General features: G+C 35.4%; 1 protein-coding gene across 13 annotated transcripts in view; it reads left to right on the top strand.

Moving 5' to 3' along the window:
• The window catches only part of MBNL1 (muscleblind like splicing regulator 1), a 177,898-nt gene that overhangs the window by 13,095 nt on the left and 145,976 nt on the right, over positions 1-18,827 (top strand). The window contains exon 1 of one of the 13 annotated variants that reach the window (XM_082394411.1): positions 18,222-18,663. The exons of the other annotated variants lie outside the window; for them this stretch is intronic. The gene's annotated coding sequence lies outside the window, so the exon portion shown is untranslated. Of the gene's footprint in view, positions 1-18,221; positions 18,664-18,827 lie in introns of those variants that run through there. 13 annotated transcript variants of the gene reach the window in all.

The following is an 18,827-nucleotide window of genomic DNA, read 5'->3' as shown; positions in this document are numbered from 1 at the left end:
AGAATGAGGCTAGCTGCCATATTTGAGCACCTTCTCTACGTGAGACATCCTTTCCAGAAAAGAACCATAGTGCTACACAATTAGGGAAGAGGCTTGTGTGGCAGGAAGCACCATCCTCTTGATAGAGATGAGGAAGCTGAAACTCAGAGAGGTTAACCTACTTGCCTAAATTCACGCAGCCTGGTGAGCAGCCGAAATGAATTGAGGCCAGGTCTTTCCTCACTTCAAAACCAGCATTCTCTTTCCCCTTTATGATTCTGCTGAGAATGAATGTGGTATAGTTATGATACAGTAGTTTTGAAACTTCACCCATAGAATTGACAGGGCTCAAGAAGGTATAAATTTAATTTAAAAGGCTGGCAAGTACATTTCATTCTTTTGCTTTGCCATTGGATTACAAATGGCATAGAGTTTCACACCTGTTTGTAATCTTTGCTTCTTAGGTTTATAAGCCTCCTGTCTTTAGCAGATACGGTAAGGGCATGCAGTAGTGTGACCCATTATAACATTGCATTTGGGCCATCTGCTATGCAATCAGAGGAAGCTTTGCGAAGATAATGTACTTTCACGCCAATAACGTGATGCCATAAAATTTTCACCAAGAAATGATAGGCATAGCTCCAGAGCACATGCTAAATTTATTTATCATCTTCATATGGTCATTTTATGCTTTCATGTTGCATCATCTTCACACACCAGTCTGTACTCTCTGTCACTATGTGGCATAGCCTGATGACTTAAAAAAGATAAAGCATTAATTGAAGACTGGTTCTCTTGGAGCTTGTCACTTGCTAAAAGATTCCTCTCTTCATAGAGCTATTTTGAACATATACCAAATAAAATGATATATTGTTTAGAGAAGGAAGATGGAAGAATTGTATGCCATTGCTTTTGGCCTCAAAGGAAAGCTCTCTTATTAGGAAATATTTGTTGAGTGTTCTTGTCCATGTGTCACCTCTCATGCTTTATCCACCTATCAGAGGATAAAGAAGTGAGTAAGATATGCCCTGTTCTCCGGGTAGTTTCCAGTGTAGTGATGGAAATATTCACAAGTAATGTACGGGCAAAACAAAGTGGGCACGGAAGAGCCAAGAATAGGCTGCTTGTGGGCAGAGTGTGGAATTTGCCTAAAACCAACCAGTAGACACCTTAACTCTTTATATACTTTGTATATTGGAGAAAAGACAAAAATCAAATAATAATTTGTTAAAATTACATGATTCAGTACTTAAGCTATTTATCTTTCTGTTTAAGTATTTGATAAATAAGCATGACCCAAATGTAGGGTGATTCTAGACCAGACAGAAGAGATTAATTTGTTTCAGATGTTGGCACTTCTGTAGAAAGATGGGGACATAATTCACCTGAAGCTTCTTCATACTAACTCCCTGATTAGGAGATGAAAACACTCAGTATTGACAGTCAGGTTTCAGAGGCTGCAACTTGTGTGTTAACAGAAAAAAAAAAATCCATAAAAGAGAGGTGTGCTGTATTTAACTTTAGTGACAAAAGGTTTTAGATATGCTCACGAAGCTCTTTTTCCTCCAGCTTTTCTTTGTTTGCAGGAAATAAAGCTGTATTTTGTAGGCTAGCTTCCAAACTTTCAAATGGTGAAAGTGCAACTGTGCATATTCTATAAGACCCCATTCAGCTGTGAAGTGTTTGTTCCTTGTTTCCAGGATTTATTCTGCATTCTAGGTTGGAAAACTCAGAAGTTTTATTTTATGGCTTGCCATTCTTCATTTGCAACCATAAACATTTATTTAAAGCCCACTGCATAAAAAGCTTCATGATAAGATTTTTGGCTGAAATTTTCAAGAGAAATTAGAGATATAGGTCCTGCTTTTCTGAAGTTTATGGCCCAAAGGAAAAGATCCATTCATTGTGAAATAATGAAAACAAAACAAGAACTACAAAAGACCAGACCATCAGCAATCATAATAATTATAAAAATAGCTTCTTACTTGGTAGGCACTTATTCTTTTACTTATGTGACCATACTTAGTTCTTACACAGCGCTGTGAGATTTATGCATTGCTGGCCCTGTCTCTGGTTCACAGGTGAGAAAATGGAGGCTCAGCAAGGTTAAGGTCAGCTGATTTGCTCAAGGGTCATGTGGCAAGGTACTGTGAGTGCTGAACTCTCAGCCCAGTTTTGCTGTTTGTTTGTCTGCCTGTTTGTTTCCATCAGGATGGCACGACTTAAGTCAACAAACCCAGCAATGTAGACTTGAGGCTCAGTCCAGGTTAGTTCTGGAAAGACTTGATAAAGGAGACAGGATGTGAAAGGCGGGTTTTGAAGCATTGTGGTCATAAAACAGCAGAGACTGAGGGAGTGGACTTTGAAGTTTCCCTGGCTTGGAAATGAGGGCAGTATCGAATGGCCTAATCTGCCTCTGTGGTTTGCTCAGTATTAATTCTACTCACACCTAATATCCTCTGCCCCAGCGCTCTCCAAGATCAGCAAAATCTACTTTTAGAGTCAAAATCATTACCACCTGTGAAGTTTCTGGTGTCACTTCTGAATGACATAGCATTCTGCCAATTGCTTCATTGGATGGCTTTAAGTGGCACATTTTAAGAAGTGTCTTGAGCCATAAAAGTGTTGCAAATGCTCTTATAATTTATTCAACTGCATTATTGAAGGCATTAGGGTAATTCGGTTCATTTCTCTCATCATTAAAAAATAGAAATCTGTTGCCAACATTAAAATAATCAAACATGTCATTGAGAATTGACATACACTTGGAGATTTCTGATGAACTTTTCTCACTTTCCCCCAAGTCCTAGCAGAGTAATTAGAGCATGACTGTGTGTGTGTGATGTGCACATATATGTATGTTATATCCATATGTACATGTGTATTCCATAAAGGACTATGAAGTAGTCCATAAGTTACAGCTGAAAAAGGAACAAAATAAATATATGAAACTAAGGGATGCATTCACCAATAAGGTTAGTGTGTAAGTTTGCTCTGAAATATTATATTTAATATCATTTTGTGGTTCTTTGCACTGATTACAAGTAGGACTTGTGAAAATGTAGTATGTCAGTGACAAAACAAAAGATATTCTGACATACATGTGTAAATCTAAATTTATTATTACTCTCTAATAGTTATTAGGCTTGAGATCAAACAGTTGATATATATCATTATTAAGACTCTTAACTGTCTTAATGAATTGATTTCTATTGGTTTTTTTTTCTACTGTTGTTAAACTTTATCCTATTCACACAGTAACAGTTTTCTGCTTGTAAATGACCTGACATTAGTGTATTTGAAAAATATTTTCCCTTTGTGTACCAAGAATTCTCAGGCGTATTTTTTTAAAGATAAATATTCTATGCTAATGTACTAATTTTTTGGTAAGAAAATTAGCACCTATGTTTCAGTGCAATAGTTCTATGATAAATGAAGTATAATTAAACGTGTAGATTCTGCAACATTCACTTAAATATTAATTTGGGTTCTTTTATATTCTAGGCACTGTGCTAGGCATTGAATACATAATGGTTAACATAAAGAGATGCAATTATAAAAGTGCAATTATAAAATTTAGACATCTCTCAAATTTCAGATTGGCCATTGCAGAAATAATGACATATTATTATAGTTCCCATTGCCACAGAATTTAAATACTCTTTTCAGTAATTAAAAAAGTATTATTTGTAGATGTCAGTAAATATTTATTTTAAAGCCTCTATCAATATTAGGTTTACTGTGTATAAGTAAAGTATTCTATTTTCGTGTAAGAAAAGTGCCATTTTATGCTTAGAATTACTGCTTTACAAATAAGCAAGAGAAGTAGCATTACAAAGTAATGCAGAAAGAGAAAACTCAATTTTGAGTGGCCGCACAATATTGTAAAGTTTAAAAGGTTAGGCTAGTACAGGATGCTCTAGTTTTGCCACTCAGTATCATTCAGAATGCTGTGACAGCCAGGGCTGATACAGCTGAAAATATATGCAGCCTTGGAAGCCTTGTAAGTTTCAGAAGGTCATTTTGGCATCATAGTAGAAACACTAATTCACAGGGAAGGTCAAACTGGACAGCTAGGCAAGAAGATAGGTTGCTGAACCCAACAGTTGTAGATTTTAGAATAATTGTCCACTATACTAACTGAGTATCCTAATTCGACGTGGCCATCTTTCATTGAAATATTTATAGAGGAACAATCTTTACTTGATGGTTGGATTCTAATATGTCTTTTCTCTTCTGAAACTTTAAGTGTTGCATCTACAACCTTACCTGGTACCAGGACAAATGTTAATATAATTTTATTTATGGGTGATGTATGCTCCATCAAAAAAGGATGTTGGTTGGTTTGCAACAGTAAGTTCACATATAAAACAGGACTGTGAAAAAGAGACATAACAAATCAGTTAGAAGGAAAAGAGATGGAGCAAGTACTTGAGATGAAATTGAGAACTAAATTTCTCTCTCAGCTTTCTGGAAACCAAAGCAAAAGCTTTAGGAAGTAGAAAAATCCCAAGTTTATTTATTAAGATTTCTTTGTATCCCATATACAGTCTTATTCTTAGCCCTTAGGGTATTTAGTTAAATATTCTGACTCTGTCCTTGAGTGAAATCTTGGAATGGATGAATTCCAATTAAGAAGGGAAGGCTGGAATCTTCAGTCTGGCCTTCAAGGCCCTTACTGACTTGCTTCCAGCCCCAGATTATCTCCTGCCAGCCCCACTGCACATGGGTGATCCACACAGACCAATTCCCCCAGTGTTCATGTTTTGTGCTTTCCCCTATCCTTGCCTTTGTCCTCTGTATTCCTACAGTCTTTAGTACCATTCCTTTTTGTCTCCAACCAAATGAAACCCATCCTTCCAGGCCTATTTTAGATGTCTTATCCATCAGGAAACCACCCCTGACCTCTCTCTTTTAGTCACCAAGCTTTATTGTTATCTCTGCTGTGTACTTCCCACCTTCTCTCTTATGTGCAGTTATTTGTATATTTTATGTCCCCTGATTAAGCAGTAAACTTCAAAGCTGGATCCCCCTATGTCTAGGCTATGTACATATCATCAATAAACTGCTAATATAATCAATGCATGTGTACTATGTTATCTATGTATTATCTTTAATGAATATATTTATTCATTGAATAAGTTTATTGTTGTGTGTTGGATGTATTTGGATATCTTTAAAGAAAACATTGTTCTTCCCCTAGGATAGTAGAGAAGAAAGAAAGAGAACTAAAAAAAGTAAAGTGCACCATTAGAGGAGTAGCACTTGCAGTTTTTGTCAAAGGAGATAATTTTGAGGCAGTGGAACTGAGATTGTAATTTTTTTTTCATTGTTTTGACTTTGGGTTTTCTTATTAGAAAGCAACTTAACATTTACCGTTTTTTTGTTTTTGGTGCCATAAGGTAACTAATATATTAGAGAACAGGTTTGTTACACGTGAAAGAAAAATATCAGTTGTATCGTTTCAAACCCTCTGTGCTTTCTCTCTAGCATACTTTTCTACGGTTTTAACAGCCGTCAAAAAATCTATCTGCCTCTACGTGGTTTAGAAGTGTTTCCGACAGTTATTCCATCTCCTTCACTGCTTTTCAAACACTGTTTTAGTGGTTGATATAGATCAGTCTTACTGTAAGCATACTTGCTTAGCACATATTCAGTTGTATGCTTTTAGAGCAGCCTTCCTTTTTCCTTATGTAGAAGGTGTCTGCTGATAGAAATCTAAGCTCCTCGAAAGCTCTGAAGAAAATGTAGGCTCTTCTTGCTCAGAAAGCAGACAAATAAAACTAAAATCATGCTCAAACACCTCTTCCTCTACAATTAATCTTTAAATCCGTTACTGAGTATTTAGAACCCTGTAATGTATGAATTACTAGATTAAAACTAATTAACAATCCTAAGAAGAAACTAATAGATGTGTAGTGTATAATTCTCACATTTCTAAGTGTACATTATTAGTGTCCAGTATATACCCCATGGACATACAAGGACAAGAACATCCATCTTTCAACTCTGTGAAGAGGCCATCTTATCTCCTTCAGGATCTATACACAGGGCTTTCTCTTTCACTTACCTCTCAGAGCAAACCACAAGGGGTGTAGTCATGGCTGCTGCACAATACTCCACTCTACCCCCAAGCTCTCTGTTTTATGGCTTCTATTGTATTTAAGGTCATTTCTGCAAAGTTTGGTGTTAAATTACTAGCATGTGTTGCGAATGAAATTTTAAATTTGGAATCAAAAGACCTGATTTTGGGTCCTGATTCTTCCATTTAATTAGCTTAGGAGACTTTGGTGAGCCAGTGACTTACCCGTGCAAGCCTTAATTTATTTGTTCACAAATGGGCAAGGTAATATAACCATCTCTTAGAGTCCTGAGGAACAAATGGCAAAATTCAGATGAAAGTAAATTGTATACCAATATATCAAATATTTTTTGCTATTGTTGCATAATCATAGAATGTATGAGTTCTGGGGGAAAAGTAAATTTTTCTAAGTGGCTCCTCCAGTAGAAACTTTTTATTAAAGAACAAGATGAACACCTTGCAGGTTTTATATATAAATCAAAAAGAAATGTAGCACAAGCCAACTTCCCAAAAAGTTAATCTCCTCACGGGTTTTTAATGAAGATGCGTAGTTTGTAGTTTTAGCCAAAATAAAGTGGTTCTTCCTGGAAGAAGATTAAAGCATTATTTAAGTCTTTTTTCCCCCTATTAAATTTAATACAAAGGTTTTACTTGAATTTAAATAAAAAACTAGGTTTTAGTTATGTATGAAGAACATGATTTGGCTAATTCCTATGCAAAGTTTTTCCTTACTCTTTGGATACACATACAGACACAAACACACAAACACACATACATGCATATCTACACTCCCATACATACATTAATCCTTACTTCATATCTTATCTATACTATTAACAATTTATTTTATCTTATTGTAGTGATTGAATAGGTGCTTAATTGTTTTTTCATCTTTTTGCAAAATAATTTTACTACATAAATTATTCTTATTATAAATAAGAACGATGTGGAGGGGCATGTATGGTGCCTGGTTTAAAATAATATTTTAAAAAACGAATATAACAGAACTTTGCATATATTTTGCAGGTATGTCTATTTTCTAAAGTAGTTAATAGAATATAATCAAAAAGCATGTCACCAAATCTCATCTTAACCATTTTATTTTTTGACTTTTTATTTTATTTTATTTTTTTCACACACACACACTGTATTTTATTTTTACAAGAGATAAATAAACTGACACCAAGCATTGTAAATGGATGACCACAACAAAAGCAGCAACGCCAAATCTCAAATAAGCCATCTTTTGGGAAATTATTGGGTAAAAATGCAGTAAACAATCTCTCGTGGAAGTAGTATTTTAGCTTTAGTTGATTATGATTGCCAAAATTTAATGAGATTAAGGATAGCCTGGGGGGTTTGCTTAAAATGTAGATTACTGGCCTTTATCCTTGGTAGGTCTAGGGTAGGTCCCAGGAATATGTATTTTTTTTTTCTGTTCTTTGCTACATTTATTTGTTGAGACAAATGTCTGTTCTTAGCCTTTTTTTAAAGGCTCTGTTAAAATATAATTGACACACGGTAAACTGCACATACTTCCATCAACATCATATGCGCTGTGATTTGCCATGGAAAGCAGGTCATTGCTTTTGAAGTGCCTATGATGCTGGTGGAAAAACAGAGAGATTTAATCACTGTCTCATTAGGAGGGTGTAGTCCACTTTTCAGATTTCCTCATGGGCTACAGCTTTTCCAGAATGCACAGAACCTTATGGGCAATTAAAATACTTAAGAAAGGGATGTTCTTTTTTCTGTTTAGCAAAGGAACCAAACCTCAAGTTGCCATGTTAGTTTGTTCCTAGTGTGTTCAGTATGTATGCTCTTTTGGAAAGTACAAAATCCTAGGAATAGAATCTTGCTCTTATCTCCTGAGAAGTGTGACTTTATTTATACTCTGACAACATGGTCAAAGCACATTGTCAAAAAGAGAATAAAAGCATTAGAAATACCCACACTTTGCCAACCAGCCATCTTAAGTCTTTTGAAAATCCAGTTTGAGGTTCTTCTTTATTCTGTGAACTGTTATTTAATAAGTGAGAAAGAGTTTGAGGAGGGCAGAGTGAGAAGAGAGTTTTTTATTTTCTAATGGGAGGTATGTCCATTGGCAAGATCATACAAAAGTGTATACCTATCTCGGTCCTTTAGACTGGAAATGCATGCCACATCAGGAGAATGCTCCACTCCAGGGCAAGAGGAGCCCCGGCCTTAGGAGAAATAACCACACAGGGAAATGTGTTTGGGCCTACATGAGTTCACCAGAGTTCTATTGTGCCTTAGCTAGTTTGATAACGCATTGCATTATTTATAGCACTTGTCAGAAACCATTTCCTTTAGTCAATTAGTGTCTAAAAAAGGAGGGGGGAAGCAGGATATTTTCTGACATTTGTAGAAATCATGTGTAAAAAAAGCATTCCCTTCATCATATGACATTGCGCTGTCAGAGATTTTCCTAATATAACATGCCCCGCAGACTCTGTTAACTACACATTTTGTTTTTATTAATAAGAAAAGAATAGTAACCTATATATTGTCCATTTTGATACTCTGTCAACTGAAACATTTATTCAGACTCCCAGCCCACTGTTGTTTGGCAAATAATTACAAAATATAAATATTGTAATTGTTTTAGCAACTAGATTGTTTATTTTGAAATAACAGGAGTTGAACAACTGATTTTACAAATGTTTCCATTGATTAACTGCCATGTAAGTGCTAACAGTTGAAAATATTTTGCAAAACAGAAATATAAGGCTTTAAGTTCTATTTATGGGAAGAAAGACATATACCTTTAACCTGTTCCTACAATAGAAATTTACAATCTAGATTTAAGGATAGTATCTTTTTTAGGTCTAGCATAGATTTAATAAATATAGAAAAGCACGTTATTAATTGTTGGTAGAACAATTTATGTTCTAAGTGTTTATGTTATACTTTATGTTCTAAGTGTTTATACTTTATGTTCTAAGTGTTTATGTTATTAATACCACTCAAATGGAAGCATAGTTTTGTATTTATAATTGCAGCATTGCTTAAAGTAATGAAAAACTGGTATTAATTTAGGTGACCACTAGTAAAGAAATGGACATATAGTAAAGTAATACACAGTTGTTAAAAAGTATTTATGTTGATCTATTTCTATTCATAACGAAAGGTCATTAACATATATTGTAGAAAGCAAGCCTCAGAATAATATGCTTAGTATGTTTCCATCACTTTGGTAAAAATGGTGAACTGTGTATGTGTGTTGTATCTGTAGATGTGTGTATGTGTATGAGAAATGCATGGAAGAAAGGACTAGACACACCATACTAATAATAGTGGTTACCTTTGGGTTTAGAGGGGGTCTGATTTGGCAATGGAAGGATGGAGAATTCTCAGTAAAACCTTCTGTATGGTTTAAATTTATTACAGTGAAAATGCATTCATTTAGCAACGTCTAAAACCAAAAAAAAAAAAGAAAGAAAAAATACATGGAGTTAATGTACATGATTCATATAAATTGCTTGCTAGAGATTTCTGTTCGTCATTTGAACTTATATTTTACTGTCTCTTCCATTATTATTTAGTAGTATCTATCTCTATGTAGGTAATAGCCTTATCATTTATATCCATACTTCTCAATCACAAAACAAGGCAGAACCATAGTTAAGAGTGCAAATTGTTAATTCTTTGATTTGAAATAATTCTGGTTATTGTAGTCACTGGAGATGTGAAAGTCTAAGTGTAGAGGGAGAAAAACTCAAAATTTAAATAAACAGTATTTAGTTCAACTTTTAATTTGCTCCTAAGGCTTTACATTTCAAATCTGAGAATACTTTATTTTCACCGTCTAATCACACTACATGGTAGGTTTTTTCTTTGTTTTATTTTACATCTCTTTCTGAATGTGAGCTCCATGAGACATGCATTTCCATGTATGTCTGCAAAAGTTCCTGTGAATGAATGAGTCAGAGATTCTAGATGTGCATTGTCCTTTGATGCTCATATAATGAGATTTCAGTTCTTAAGTATGTTTTGTGGCACAAAAGTGTGGTAAATGATTTATGTATAAATATAAATGTAGTTATCAGGGAGACAAATTACCTTTTTATTCAGTTAATCTTATATTTTCAAGACGTGCAGAATCTCTCAGTGTGTTTTTCTTTTTTATAAGTTAAGCCTCGTAATTAATATTGAGGTGGGCACAAACAAAATATGCCTCCCTGTTGCCACTGTGGAGCTGCTTTTTGAAATTTGAGGCTTCTGCAAAATACATTCTGAAGCTCTGGCTTATTCTATAGCAGTTGCAATAATATTAGCATAATTTGTTGTTGTTCAGCATCTGAGACCTAGTTTAGTATATTTGTTGCATGGAACATTCCCCAAAAGATACTTCAGCTACATTGAAGTGAAAATGAGTTATTAATGCATGTCTTTGTTTTATAACATATCTTCCTCTTTTTTTAAACTAGGGAAAAACAACTAGGTCTTGACTCACTGTTAGGGAAAACATAATTCTTATTTGCATGTGAGTGTATGTGAATTTGTGATTTTTTTTTTAGAAAAGCTCAAGTTAAACTGAGATTCTAATATTTTATTTTTATTAGGAATAAATTCAGTTGACATTGGTATATTATTAAAAGTATGTTTGAGAGTATTTGTTAAAAAGGTAATCTTTAAGGTCAAATATATAAATCAATAGAAATATCCCTAGGATTGAAACGTTAAACTGTGTGGTACCTTTGTGGCTTGAGTATTTGTAAAGTTTGCAATAAGAGATACATTTGTGAAGTGATGGGGACTTTTACTGATTAAATGGAAAGGAGAAATTATGTATGTATTGTGTTTTGTCATGAGAAGTCCATTAATTCATTTAATTAGGATGCATTCCAAGTAATACCATCCTATATTCATATTTGATATCATTCATTATATTCTGAAGAATAATTATTTTAGATCTCTTTAACTATAAACATAGATTTTACATATTTTTCTCATAATGATTAATAATTAAGCAACAGATTTTGGGCAGTCTTCTATAGGAAGAAGCCAATAAGATTTCCCAGGTTGAGGTTACTAGGTTAGGTTTTAAATCAGACATCTGGAAATTCAAGATTTATCTGTTAAGATCAAGCTTTTGTGCTCACATATAGTTGATAGTAATGAGGACTATTGCTACAATAAAATTTTAGAAATTCGGGAAAGTGTGACAACTATGATTATTTGGTTCTAATAGAGATATGCTTTATATTTTGTCAGATTTTTTTTTATTGTTCTTGTCACTTCTTTACATATTGATTTTATAATTTCGCTCAATTGAACCTACTCAAATGGAAAACAGGCGTAGGTTAATTATGGAGAAGCTCTTAATGACCACTGGTTGTTGTGAGAATGATTCTGCCTTGGAAGAAAGTTGGAACAGTGGGGCAAAGAGGTACACATGCAGCACATTTCACTGATGTACAGGGTACCGTGGGAATATTTCCTCAGTTCTCTCGTTAATCAACTTTATACTTATTTTTGAGTTGTGCAATAATGTTATTAGGGAAGGATGGATGAATTTGCTACCATTCCTCAAGCAATGAAGATAATATTTAAACATGTTTTAGGTGGAGGTACCACCAACCTCAGTAAGAAGCTAGGTGATATTGTTCAGAAGGTATAAAGATGGAAAATTAAAGCTAAGATTTTGGCCCCTAGTTACTGTGCCAAATAAAATATAACTCATTTAAGTAAACTTTAAAATCAAAGTCCCTAATCATGGCATTGCCCTGGGAATAACAGTATCACAATCTATTACATTCCATTTAACATTCACAGTTTTATCATGCTTATTTCACATTGGTAGATTCCAGATGGGTTAATGTACCATTCTTCCTGAAAACTGCCAGAATGGTTAGATTTGGTTTTTCTGTCTTTTAGCTCTTTGAGCACATATCAACATTGTTAATTTTATTGTAGTCTTGTGTTCTTACTTCCTAATTATTATTTTGAATTATTAAATGACATGGACAGATCAGAAATGACTACCTAAGCCTAACAAGATAACAACTTCTTTGGGTAATCTATAGAATAAATAAACCACTAAATAGGATTAGTATTTCATCTTGAAGAATGATAAAGTAACATTCGTAGTGTTATTATACTTTCTCGTGGAATAGAGGGAAATGTTAAAAGACTGCCTGTTTGAATATCATCAGAAAAAAAAAGCAAATTTTCCCTTCTTCTGCCAGAATTGAAGACTGATTCTGTCAGAAATTCACAGATAATTATTTACATGTTTTAAATTTGCAAAACCACGTGTAACTGTTTCAGATTATTCCGTGGATTAAAAAACAAAACAAAACTTCCATCAACTTCACAATGAAGGAGGTGTATAAATATGGTTCTATGTTAACTTCACTGCCTTTGCTCTTTCCAAAGAGTGGCGTTTGCTGGTGTTTTCATTCAGTTATGAAGGTGGCATCTCAGTGTTTTAAACTGTGTCTCATAAGCAGATAGTGAAATAGGTACGTAGTATTATGCCAGATACTAACTAGTGTTGTGAAGAAGAATAAAGCAGGATAAGGGGCTGGCAAGTCTGGGCTGGTGTTGAGAGTAACAGAAGGTTTGGATACTTTTGACAGAGGGCAGGAAAAGCTTCTAGGAAGATAACTTTGCTGTAGGGCCTGGAAGAAGGCACAGTTAGGAACAAAACTAGTGGCTCAGTCTACAAAATGCAGTGAGTCTTTCTGATATTTGTCTTCTTATGTCTTTTAAGTTTTAAAATTTTGCCTGATATAGGACTCAATTCAGAATTCACTTTTTAATCATTGTCTGAGTAGAGGCTTCATGTTTCATTTTGTCTTAAATGTAAATACTTAAGGGACAAGAGTCATTTTCTAATTTGAGTACAGTTTAGTTAGTTGCTTTTGGAATTCAAATCTTCAGCAATAGTGCATCACCTCACCAACACTCCTTCAATATTCTTCAATAAGAGACCACTTGATGATTAGGTAATCAAACCTATCAGAATTGTAAAGGAATGCTTTGATAGACCTTCGATTACTTATTTGAGTTGGTAAACATAATCTTACTTTCCTTGCTAGCAGCTTGTCACCCAAAACACAGTGCAGAGCGTCAGACCAGTAGGCCACGTTGCCCATCGCTGTGCCATTCCAGGGGATTTGTGGTTGAAAGTTACCTTTTTTTCTCAGCAGTGTTTCTAAAACTTCAGCATTTGCATATCTCCTTCATGATTTTTACCAATATATTTACTTAGTCTTATTCTTTAAATTCTTTTTATTATACTTTAGCCTCTTCCTAAGTTATAATATCCACAGGCTTGACAAACTTGTTTTAGCTTTCCGATGCATCTATTAAAATTATGTTGTTTCTGCATCACTTAAAATCGCCATGGGTGCTACCACTAGTGTGCTTACCCCTCACTGAGAAACACTGATGTCAGCTTTTTGTTATATGGAGTTGAATACTGCTGAAGATTGCATTAACCCATTCAGACCACAGTTTTTCCCACGTAATAAATAACTTTGTTACTCTATTTAGTACCTTAGTGAGTAGAGAAAAAACTATACAGCCTCCAGAAATGCTTAGTGAGTTGTTTGTTTACTGAAATGTCTGTTAATATTTGGGACAAGCCGTGAGCAAAATTGTACTGTGAGCTAACTTAGTTTACTAAAGTAATGCATTGCTAATTATGGACTTGTCGACACCAGTGAGCCAGGGGGAAAAGTTAACTGTTTTGGACGAGGAGCTTCTTCTTGTCAGCTCCAAACGTACACAGCAAAGTCAGCCATCTCTTCCAGTTAGATTGAAACTTCTCTTAGTAAGTAAAAAAAACCTCAAATAATTACTAAGTTAACTTCCTCAATATGTAACTTATTTCAAAATCAAAAGTTATGAAAAAGTCCCCCAAGTTCCCAGCTAACTACTCTGGCATGTAATCGAACCAATCGGCCTATATTTGGTTCAGAAGAACTGAAATGATTAGTAAACATATGTGACTAAGAAATTTAACCTTGCTTATAGAGGCTATCCAGTTCTCCAAAACAGAATTTTAGTCTTATACCTTGTAAGTGTCTGTTTATCCTTTACTGCAGAATATATGCAACCCTTAAATAGATATTTATATGAAACCATCCACTGTTAGTTTAATGCTAATATATATCAATTGCTGTAAGAGTAATTATTTGTAATTCCCCATGGTTTTTTTTTTTTTTTAAACTTTATCCTGTTTTTGGTTTCTTTTCCTCTATCTTTACATTTTCTTCTTTTCCTTTCTATTTACCTCCTCTTATCTTAAAGTAGAAAATACATATGAATTCTGATATCACTCAAGGAGAAATTGGTCTTGGTTCTTGGGAAGAATATGCCTGTTTGTAGAACATGTCACATGATAGGAGAAACTCTACAGTTTAGTGTTTCAAATTTGATTAACAGGTAAAAGAGGGCTTGTTGTTATGCAGGTTTTTAAAAGTTTGATTCTCACTGAAAAACGGTTGTATTCCCCAATCATTTCTTTTGTTTGTTTTTGTTCAGGGAGGTTTATTATAATACGTTGAAATATCGGTCAAAAAGTTACCTCGGAAGCAATTTACCTATTAGTAAATATCTTTACAGTAGAAGTATTTCTTTCAGTAATTATTTACAAACAACACATATTTTTAGGGCAAATATGTTTGCAAGAATTCCTGCAATCTGAACAATACCCATACACTTTTAAACATTGTCTCTATCTGTAGAACAAAAATCCATTGCCATTTGAAGTATTGACCCAAATCCTATAAAATCTTATTTTATCAAAGCACTCAGTTATGAAGATTTCTAGTCTCCTCTGAAATTCTTATGTTTCAATAAAGAAAAAGAAAAAGGTTACAAGACAGTATTCTGATATCAGCAATTTAGTCAAACCAATTTTGAGGATAAAGTTTGAGTTTGTTACTCCCAGTGCCCTGTATCAAAGGCTGGAACACATTATCAGGTGCAGCTGGACTATTTCATAAAGGTCGGTGTCCTATCTGATTGCTCACTTGTCCATACGTGGCTAATTATAAATGTTTTGATTATCGTCCTTGCCTAATACATTTTATAATAGTATTTTCAGCTTACAAATACATATCTATAATTCTTTCAGTGATACTTTTTGATGTAAATAGGATTTCTCTGCTACAGAAAATATAAATAATCAGGACACCCATTTATAAGCATTTTAGTAATTGAAGTATATTTTGTACTTGAGTGGGACTAAATCTGTAACATTGTAGAAAGGAAAAATAATCAACCCTAGAAATTAATTTTGTAGTTGTATTTAGACATAACCAGGAAGCAGTGAAGATATTTCTAATGGTACCATTGTCTTTCCTCATATTGTTTAGATCCCATAGATCATGATGAAATTTTCCTCTGAATTGGACACACATTCTCATAAACATGTTTATTCCTAGTAGGTTGAATAAAACCTAAAACCTATTCTTTTAGTAAACATTTCAAGAACATCTGTTATGTTCCAGGGACTGGGTTTAAAAAAAATGGTAATACACTCTATTGTCATGGAGTTCATACCCTTGGGGGCAAAAGTACCAAGAGATAGAAAGTACTGAGAATATTCTGAAAGGGAATAATGTTTATCAGAGTTGGCCCAGCCTTCTACAGAAGGTGATATTTGAATAGCAGTTTAAACAAGGAGAAGGGATTTGCCAAGTTGAAGGGGTGAAGAAGTATGTGTCAAACCAAACAAAGGGTTAGCATGTAACAAGTCCCAGGAGCTCACAACAGTAGGACATATGCCAAGAACCTTGGGCAGTTCCCTCACAGCTCCTCTCTCCCAGGGAGGAGAGAGGTGCAGCGCTGGGAGAAACCAAAAAGATAAAATGTGTCAATTCAAGACAAGGAGAAGAGGGCAAGAAAGAGGGAGTTGTACGGGCTGTTAGAGGTCAAGTAATGACAAGGGACTATGTGGAGTCTTTGGATTTGGCTTTGTTGGGAGCATTGACGACTGTCGCTGAGCAGTAAAGTAACAGTTATGGAGGTTTTACTGATACAGATTCAAACGTGAATGGAGGAGAAGAAGGAAAACTAGCACGTGTAGATGACTCTTCAGACGTTTGTTTGGGAAGGATGGATTAAGAGCATTAGGGAGAGGTGGTGTGTAACGAGGCAATGTCCCCTTCCTCCTGCTGTGCCACCCCTTCTAGTTTAGAGCTTCTTCAGCACTTTGAGGGCTCAGAGAAGGAATTGCAGGAAAGGCAGATGTTCCTATAGAGAGGGAGTTTAGAGGGAAAGAAGTCTTGAGAAGGAGCCAGTTAAGGTGGCAGCTTAACCTTGGGCCGGAGAAAGGAAAGCTCCTGGGAGACTGAGAAGAAAGAAGGATTACAGAGAGATAGTTTAAAGATGGGTGGTGGGAAGGTGAGAGAGAGTTCATGCCTGAGGGCCACTATTTTTACTATGAAATATTTGTGACATATAAGATCATCTACCGTTGGTAGTGAGAGCAACATGGAGGAGGAGGGACTTGAGAGTAATGAAGTTTTAGAAGAGCTGGAGTGTGAGAGGGAGCTGTCCAGGGCCAGGGGGAGGATTCCTAGACAGTGGGAGGCCTGAGTGACCCTGGAATATAGAAATTTATAGAGGCAACAAGGAGTGTGTGTGTGGTGTGTGTGTTTTCAGGTGTGTGTTCATATTTGTTTATATGGGTGTGTTCCTGCATGTGTTTGTGTATTTATGTGCTGTAAAGTTAATTCCAGTTCGCACGTAGAAATTGATCATTTAATTTGCCACAGTTTATGGAGCTCCATTGTTTTCCATCCCTAAGCCAGGCACTTAGGGTTACTGAGATGAGTAAGATTGTTTCTGTCCTTGGGAACATTAGGCTAGTGGGTCAGTCATGTAAGCAAATAAAACACTGTATAGGGGAGCAGAGGTAATTGGAAGGAGACAGTGTTAATATATGGGTGGGTGGAGACGGAGGAAGTGACATCTTGAAAGCTTCTTGGAAGAAGTGACATGTTAGCCAGCTTCTAAAGGAGGTAACGGTTGCAGGTGAAGCTCTTGAAGATTCCAGAAAGACAAAAGAGATGTTGACCACAGATGTGGTACATACGCAAGGCATGAAGAAGTTGAGAAATTTTGAATGCAGAGTAGACGTTAAGGAAGGTGGATGAATCTTAAGAGTTCGTGACCAACTTGGCTTTGTTTTTACAGAACCAGGAATTAGGACCGGAAAATTTTTTAAAAACAAAAATATTTCTGGAGCATCAGTATGAGTTTTTTTTTTTTTTTTTTTAAATCTTTCCAAAAGTTGTAGTCTTACTACAATATTTTCTAAACCTAGTATCTGGTAGTTTTTTAAAAATTAATGTTAAGAAATACAGTATTAGTTCTCAAATAAATTTTTAAAATTTCAGCTAGATATCCATGGTTTATGTATATGTATGTATGTATATATATTCATATTCATATTCTGTATTCTAATTTCCAAATTATAAATATATTATACGCCAGTTGGCCATTTTTGGCCCTTGAAGAAGTGTAACCTAACACTATTTATTATACTGTGTCATTGCTCTTTAGAGTGTGAAACTTTTAGAGTTATTAAAGCCTTGTTTTCTTTGGTAGCATTCAAAATGGGGGGAAAAATGTATGCTTTTGTTTGTGTAACTACTGAGCATTTTCTGAAAGTTTTTCCATCCAGATTGAAAGAGAAAGTAAGTTGTTAAAAGCAAAAATGCCCCGCTATAGAGAGCAGTCTGAGTTAATAGATCGTTAGGCAATAGGGGATCCCCCCCAGCTCCTACCCTCCAGCTTCATTCGTACCTCTGAAGGGCATCATGTTGCCCAAATCAAATTGTTCACTTAATATTTAATGTTTCTGCGATGGAATCACTTTCTCCCTTGAGGTTGACTTCTCATTTGCCAGCCACACTGACAACACTGCGCTCCTTATTTTCCCCACATGACCTCAACTTCTGCTTAAAAAATGTTAGAATAAAGGATGCTTTTGTTCATATCTCGCCTGCCTGTGATATATTGACAAAGTGTCTGCCGGCTGAATGGAATAGTTTTACAGTATGAGTGCCGCTTTCAGTGGAGGGGCAGGACTTGGGCTGTAGAAGGAAGTGAATTGGATAGGTCAGGAGAATGTACCATTTGTAAACACCCCTTTCCTTTTTTATTCACGTGTCAGGACAGCAGGAGCAGGCTGTTCAGTGCCCGTGCCTGCGCAGAGCCGGAGGGAGAGCAGCTTGGAAGTCAGCTGCAGTTTTTAAACCTTGCTTTTTATTTCCTGATAATGATCTTCAAGTGCTTGGACTTGTTTGAGAAGCTGTTTTGAAACTAACATGGTTTAGTCCACTAACTGCATGTTGGGTAAATTCAAAACCCACATGCTCGTCCTCTTGCAGTGGAATAAGTCACATCTGATGGACATTTTCTGTGCTTATAGCATAGTAATGAACGTCTGACAGGCGCGACCTTTCATAAGACAACCCACACTATTGGCTTTCTGCCCAGAATATTGCTGCAACACTATCTGTGATTGGTTATCTCTCTATCATGCATTGCTTCACAAGGGGAAACGGCCCCTTTTTTTAATAAATCTACGATGGCTGGCTGCAGTATGCCTCACTGTAAGTATTGTGTGTGTGTGTGTGTGAGAGAGAGAGTGTGTGTGTGTGTGTGAGTGTGTAAGAGAGGGAGAGAGAGAGGCTGACTTGAATACTACTTAGTCTGGTAGCACATGGCAAGGTTGTGATACTGTAGGACGTCAGTGAAGAGCTACTTAGTAAATCTT

The sequence above is a fragment of the Balaenoptera borealis genome (assembly GCF_965194805.1).
Source record: "Balaenoptera borealis genome assembly, chromosome: 5".
Taxonomy (NCBI): domain Eukaryota; kingdom Metazoa; phylum Chordata; class Mammalia; order Artiodactyla; family Balaenopteridae; genus Balaenoptera; species Balaenoptera borealis.
Note: the sequence above shows the minus strand (reverse complement) of the source record. Positions and strands in the feature narration are given on the sequence as shown.